This window comes from Pteropus vampyrus, unplaced genomic scaffold, assembly GCF_000151845.1.
Source record: "Pteropus vampyrus isolate Shadow unplaced genomic scaffold, Pvam_2.0 Scaffold22, whole genome shotgun sequence".
NCBI classification, from domain to species: domain Eukaryota; kingdom Metazoa; phylum Chordata; class Mammalia; order Chiroptera; family Pteropodidae; genus Pteropus; species Pteropus vampyrus.
This window is the reverse complement of record NW_011888803.1, coordinates 4,422,525-4,427,968: the sequence shown is the minus strand read 5'-3', so window position 1 is coordinate 4,427,968 and position 5,444 is coordinate 4,422,525. Positions and strand designations below refer to the sequence as shown.

Below are 5,444 nucleotides of genomic sequence, written 5' to 3'. Positions count from 1 at the left end.
GAATGAATGCAGAAACTTTTCAAGCAATTGACAACAATGCTGTTATTCCATTATGGCTTTAAGGGTGTACATGAGATGGCAAACATCCTCTCTGCAAACAGCAACATTCTGTCCTAATATTGTTCATTGCTGCAATGCTCCTCTTTTTATTCACTTTCTTTTGTTTTATGTGTTTGAAATGCTGCGTAATTCTGGCTAGAGATACTTCCTATCTCTATATAGTTTTACCTTCCCAAGTGATAAAACAATTTGTAATTTACTAGCTTGACTGTTGAATATAAATTTTCATGAGTTCACATCTGGGAATATTTTCATGGCGAAATATGGGTTTTTGTTGTTGTTGTTGTTGTTGGCTTTCTTGTTTAATTCTTTTCATCTATTTATTTATTTATTTTTAAAATCTTCTTGGTAACTTCTGAGTGAAGAGATTTAAGGCAGTGGCTTTTTTCACCCCTAGGGTTCTGCTCATGGCTGTCAGACTAGAGGCAGATGATTTTATGCAGACCATATCCGTGATCATTTGTGCTCCAAAGTTGAGAGATTTGCTGCTCTAAGTTGGACAGGCTTCTGGTTATTTCAAAATTAGATCTGGCCTCAAGAAGTCATAATGATGACTCTGAAGTGAGAAAAATGAGCTGACATGCCTCCAAATTAAGATTTTCCTTCTGACCTGAAGGAGCAGGTGATTTTTACGCCACTTTGCTGAATGCAGGGTTAATCTATTTGGGCTTTTTATTGCTTGAGTAGAAAGTGCTCATTACTTATAATTTTATGTTTATAATATAAAAATCAAAATAAAACAAAAAGTGTTTTTAAATGGCATACATCACACTTGTTGTAGTGGTTGATTTCCTCAAAATCGTCTTCTGTGGTTTTGGTGCGGTGGGAGGAGGCACAGTTGCAGGTCTGAGGGTGGGGTGGTGGGGGAGCTGTTACTGTGGCTTATTCCCAGTTCCCCATTTTCGAGTGGAAACAGAGGGAGGTAGGGTGGAGGAGAGAGGAGAGAGCCTCGATAAGGAAGCTTTCCAGGTGGGTGGATGAGTTCACTGTGTAAATGGATTTCCTGTTTTTTTATGTTATATCGGGTGTCACAGTCAGGACAATAGCCATGGTATTGCACTTTTTCATTAAACCGAACCCGTTCCCGAGGCCCTGACTGGGGGTACTTGTCTTTGTCAGGTCTATGCATCAGAGGCTGCACCGGAGCCTTGTCCGCATTACTACTGGGTATGCAGCAGATCTCCATTTGGAATTTTGTTTGGTGCGCGTGGTAAGCCTCCATTTCATAAAAGGGTGCCATTGGTCTTTACAGGATTGACAGTGAGTGCCACCTTTTGGGGGTCTTCACTTTTCACAGGTGTCAACCCCAATGGAGGTGGTCGTGGAGGGTTTGGCTTTCTCAGGACCTTGAAGATAGCAAATGGGTGTGCTGAGGGCTTAATGAGAAGTGTGTTGGCCTGCACTTTGATCTTCTCTATGCTGGAAGCTGTTGTGCCGCTTCAGCTACTGTTTAGTGGCTTGTTTAGTATTCTTTAAATCTTTTATTTTCATTTTTTTCAAAAAATTCACTGAAAATTCTAATATTGAAAAAGTTCCATTAACAGAAAACTATTGAGAAACACTGCCTTAGACACTAATGTAACTGTCAATACATTTTTTTATAATCAGATTTCAAATTTTTTCAGAAAGAAGAGACTATAGACTTTCATCAGTTGATTTTTTAGATTTGGCTTTAACCATAGTCTGCTAAATATGCTTAAAGAAAAGCGTGGTATAAACATAAAATCTTTAGATGTGCTTTTCTGCTTGCTGTATTCAACATTCAAAAAATTTTCTTTCATTAGAAAGTGATTTTTTCCTAGAAATTTATAATTGGAAAATGCCTATTTTGTAATAGAAATAAATGTTTTATTTAGCATCAGGACAATTAGGATTTACAAAACATTTTAACAGTAGAGCTCTTTTTTAAAAGAATTGAGTGCTTTTTAGTGAAAATTATCTTAAAATTGTTTTTTGGTGGTTAATAATTGCTTAGAGAGCGAGAGTCTTTGGAGATGATGGATAACATGTAGGGAATGAAGAAAGAGATGTATATTTGGCTATTTGTATATATCAAAAAAATAAAAAATAAAAACTAATATTGTTCAGTGAGATATATGGTTTCATTAGAAGAGTTAAAACTGTTTCTAAGCTATGTTGGTAAAACTGTAAAACACTAATTTGATATAATACAATTTTGAATACAAAGTTATATAACCACTTCAGTGGTCGTTCTTGGTGAAATTGAATACAAGTTGTTTTAATATTGCTTAGGCAAACAACATAACTTAAAAAAGAATGATTTATTAAGTAAAAGAAACAGTAACTCAGAAATAGAATTTCATTCAGAAGTCAAATACCATTGATACCCATCATTTAAAACCCATCTTGTCAATAAAGCCCTCCATGACTACACAGACCCTCAAAGACTAAATGAGATAGAAAATTTATTCTAAACCAAGATGTTAATAATTGCAAGTAACTCTTCACTAATAAAAAAATAAGAAAGCTTAAAATGCATATACTTTAAGAAGAAAAAAAGTTATTGCAGGAGATGTAAACTTATTTCTGTATTGACTACACTCTCATTCACTAATATGTTGATAACTTTATTATATATGTGTGTGTGTGTATGTACATATATACATATACACACACATATATATAATTTTATAAAAAGAACAAAGAATTTGAATCATGAGTGAGCTAGGAGTTGAATATCACCTACAATATTTATTCATTGGAGTTGCAGCCTGATGAAAGTCATTATGTGTTTCATGGTAAAAAGAAGCTTAGAAACTGATGGTATAATGGTTTTTGTTTGTGAAGGAAAGCTATCCATTTTTTAATTAGACTGTCAATTCATTTAAGGAAAGATTCAGGCCTTTGATATATTGAAATATTAACTATAGTATTAGGCGCATAGTAATCTCTTCAGAAACAATAGATCCGGATCAGCTAATATAGAGACTACTAGAAAAGCTGAATTGCAAATAATCTTTCTTCATGCCTGAAGGGGAAAATCATGGTTACATAAATACTGGAAAATAACAGGACACACTAACATCTAAAGAAAATTTTTGGGCTCTTATGAAAAAAATTAGAAATGTAAATTGGTTGAATAATTGTAAAATGCAATTGGTAAATATAAGTTGCCTGAAAAAAAGTTCACAGAGAACATTTAAGTTAAAAATCTAGATTTTAAATTAAAAGTTATCATGATTATTTGCAATTACATATACTTAGCTAATATACTTAAAAACAGCTATTTATGTGAAAAAAGCAGAAATTGTTGGGCTGAGCCCAATAATTCTAGAACCCAATAGTCTAGGTGTGAAACTCAGTGTCACTTTCTATTTGTGTGACAAGGATTAGCCAGGGTAAGACACTCCATCTCTCTGTGACTCATTTCTCCTCATTAGTAAAGCGGTGATAATAATAGTACTTAGCTCACTAAGGTGCTGTGAGGTTCACATTAGTTGATAAATAAGTAAGCACATAGAACAGTGCGAGGCACATAGTAACCTCCAGATAAAATTTGCTGTTATTAGTATTATGTCGTTCTTCACTTAGCATTGTACCAGTGACTGAAAGATGTACTAAATAGTTGGATACATATACATATATCCATACACATATTAATCATTATATTTTAATTAGATGAAATGGCTATTATTAATACAAAGCATACATTTTAAGATCTTACAAAAAGTCGATGCTGCAAGACATATGAAATGCTGAATTTTATTTCACTTGATACATAGTATGTATGCCAAAAATTTTGTAAGAAAGCAAAATATGTAATGACTATTATTTTGATCAGATATTATGTTGATAATCACTTTCTTTTGATTTTAGAAATTTTTAATTTTAGAGATGTACTCTCCCCCAGATATGTTTCTGAAAATAACATTGTTTTAGAATGACTATTTTTACCTTAACTATCACCTTTTTCATTAATATGTGGTCTAAACATATAAATCTTTCTTTCCTTCAAAATTATCTCTGAAGGAAATGAGTAAATGTTAACATAAGTATATGTGTGTTTACATTTATTCCAAAATATTCATTTTATACCTGTTATCTTAGGAAAAGCACCCCGAGAGATAGTTAACCCTGAGAGAAGGGATTAAAAATTATTTATTTTGTTTTGGAATTCTTTGTATTTTGTTAGTTTTTCAAATATTTATTATAACGTTAGAGTTATTCCATAATATAAGTAAAATATTATGTTTAGAAGACACAGTTGTTGTCACAGTTCATTCACTCTAAGGCCTTCAGAAAACAGATATGGCTGCAAACTTGATCATCATCAAAGGGAGGAATATTTTCTCAATTTCTTAATTTCACTTATTACATTTCTCTCACATCACGCATTTATTTAAACATTTTAGGAAATAATACATTTTTTGAACCATACTTCAATTTATTGGCACTATCTATCTATGAACAAGATAGGTGTTTTGTTTTGTTTTCCCATGAAGTGAGATCATTTTCAATTTGCCATAACATGTGCCTACACACCTTCACTTTGACGACGTAGCGTTCAAGTGTTAGTCAGGGCAGTTTATTCCTTTTTCACTTTCACAATTTTTGTGTTGCTGCCATAAGTCTTCTCGGCATTTGCTTTGAATTCTGTCTTCAATTGCATCTCTCACTGCTTTTGCACATACCTGGCATCTTGGATGTGAGCAAGTACAACCTGTCACCAGGAGGCCAGCATGACATGGTGAGAGTGGACCCTATTCAGCTGAATTGCAAGAACATCCCCATCCTTCTAGTTTTTTGTTTTTTTTTTGTTTGTTTGTTTGTTTTTGCAGGGATGGGGTGGGGGAGTTGAAACCTGTGGATTTATCCTTAACCGTGATCTTTCGCTCACACCCCACATACTATTCATTATGAAATACTATCAACTCTACATCCCAAATATATTCTTGTTATTATATTCACTGTGGTCTACACCTTATCCACTTTTACTTGTATTATAGTAAACTCGTAACTTCCTACTTCAATTTCTGTCTCCCTTCATTCTCTTAAAATGGAAATTAGTTCAGGATCTCTTTTTTCCAAAACCATTAACAACTCCTGTTTCACTCAGAATAAAAAGCCAATGATATATAAAGGTCTCCCTAATCTTGTCTTAAACCCCTTTTACCTTTCCACCTCCTCTTTGTATACCCTGCCTCCTTGTTCTCCTGAATGCTACAGGAGCCCGAGGGCGTTTGCACTCTGTCTGAATATCCTTATGGCTCAATCTCTCACTTCCTTCAAGATTTTACTCACAAGTCACCATCTCGATGTGGCTTACTTTACTACTCTATTCAAAATTTCAACCTCCACCTCCTTCCTTGCACTCTTAGTTCCCCTTTTTCTGTTCTTTTTTTTTTTCTTATGGAATTTTTTAC

At 33.7% G+C, this 5,444-nt stretch overlaps 2 pseudogenes; both read right to left on the bottom strand.

Moving 5' to 3' along the window:
* Positions 1 to 812: 812 nt before the first annotated feature.
* On the bottom strand, positions 813 to 3,615 carry LOC105289141 (annotated as a pseudogene).
* Positions 3,616 to 4,606: 991 nt separating this feature from the next.
* Positions 4,607 to 4,762, bottom strand: LOC111736746 (annotated as a pseudogene).
* Between the last annotated feature and the right edge of the window lie 682 nt (positions 4,763 to 5,444).